The sequence below is a fragment of the Arachis duranensis genome, chromosome 1 (genome assembly GCF_000817695.3).
Source record: "Arachis duranensis cultivar V14167 chromosome 1, aradu.V14167.gnm2.J7QH, whole genome shotgun sequence".
Classification (NCBI taxonomy): domain Eukaryota; kingdom Viridiplantae; phylum Streptophyta; class Magnoliopsida; order Fabales; family Fabaceae; genus Arachis; species Arachis duranensis.
This window is the reverse complement of record NC_029772.3, coordinates 68487711-68489929: the sequence shown is the minus strand read 5'-3', so window position 1 is coordinate 68489929 and position 2219 is coordinate 68487711.

Here is a 2219-nt window from a genome sequence, read left to right as displayed (position 1 = left end):
AGCAAGTTCATGGAATCAAATCATATTTCTATAACATATATAAGAATGTATATTTTTATTATATAAAAATTGAATTTCTGCACTTCATGATGGGCGTGACATACTTCTTAGCGTGTTTCTTAATTTATTTTTTATAACTCATTGAATACAATTTATTATAACAAATTAATTATATCAACTAATTGATTTGATTATGTATTTAAATATCACACTATTTATTATAATTTATATCAATCAAATAATTGTAATTTATTATATCAATTATTTTAATTCATTAATTTATAAGGTACATAATAACATAGATGATTTATTACTTATAATGATTAAATACAATAAATACATATTAATTTAGTTAAAAAAATCATTGTCTCCTATGTTTTCCTATTTATTTTTTCTAATTCATTAAATCCAATCAATTATAATAAATTAATTATATCAACTAATTAATTCAATCAATTATTTTTTAATTTATTTTTTGAATTCAATAAATCAAATAAAATTAATTATACTAATTATTTGTATTGACTAATTGATTTGATTAATTCTTAAAAATATTTTTATTTAATTTATTTTATTTGTTTAAATATAACTAATTAGTTATTTAATTTTATTAAGATAAATATCAAATTCTATTTCTAATATAAAAATACAAAATTTTATTCATTTCATTTTTATTTTACCACTATAAAAAACTATATATGCTAGAAGAAAAATTATTCATTTACCAATTACTCTTTCATTGGGTAACTTTTACAACAATTCTTTTTCTTTCTATGAGACGTCGTCACAAGAAGGTAACTATCATGGATACAAATCAGCACACACTCTTCAACTTCCGTGCTCATCATTCATAGCAATATATGATATGTTATCCATTAAGCATTTATAGACCATGGTGTTATCATGTTTACATAAATAAATAAAAAATTCATAATTAAGTTGAAGTCATTTACCTATTTGTGTGGTATATTGTAGTGTGAAATTACTTTTAATTTATGTTTACAATGATATTATGGTTTAATTTAAGCTTTTATTTTAGAATTGTCTTATGATTTTATCTCATCATTTTTTTTAGATATTAAGTTAATGTATTTTTATTTATTATTATTGAAGCGGATGTGATATAAAATTTGTAAAAAGATTAATGAAGATTGAATTAATAATTTTGCAATTAAATATTTTAATAATGTTTGTTTATCACAATTATTAAATTGGAGTTTTCAATTAATATTTAATGCATTATCAACTAATGAAAGCGAGGTGTCAATTCTTTATAAATTTATTTTTTCTCCAAAATGAAAGTGCTATTCTCGCTTCTAAATTTATTTTAGAAAAATTAAAATTCCATGCTGAATATATGTGGCAAGTTAAAAAAATAAGCAAGTTCATGGAATCAAATCATATTTCTATAACATATATATGAATGTATATTTTTATTATATAAAAATTGAATTTCTGCACTTCATGATGGGCGGGACATACTTTTTAGCGTGTTTCTTAATTTATTTTTTATAACTCATTGAATACAATTTATTATACTAAATTAATTATATCAACTAATTGATTTGATTATGTATTTAAATATCACACACTTTATTATAATTTATATCAATCAAATAATTGTAATTTATCATATTAATTATTTTAATTTATTAATTTATAAGGTACATAATAACATAGATGATTTATTACTTATACTGATTAAATACAATAAATACATATTAATTTAGTTAAAAAAATCATTGTCTCCTATGTTTTCCTATTTATTTTTTCTAATTCATTAAATCCAATCAATTATAATAAATTAATTATATCAACTAATTAATTCAATCAATTATTTTCTAATTTATTTTTTGAATTCAATAAATCAAATAAAATTAATTATACTAATTATTTGTATTGACTAATTGATTTGATTAATTCTTAAAAATATTTTTATTTAATTTATTTAAATATAACTAATTAATTATTTAATTTTATTAGGATAAATATCAAATTCTATTTCTAATATAAAAATACAAAATTTCATTCATTTTATTTTTATTTTACCACTATAAAAAATCATATATGTTAGAAGAAAACATCATTCATTTACCAATTACTCTTTCATTGGGTAGCTTTTACAACAATTCTTTTTCTTCCTATGAGGCGTCGTCACAAGAAGGCAACTATCATGGACACAAATCAGCACACACTCTTCAACTCCCGTGCTCATCATT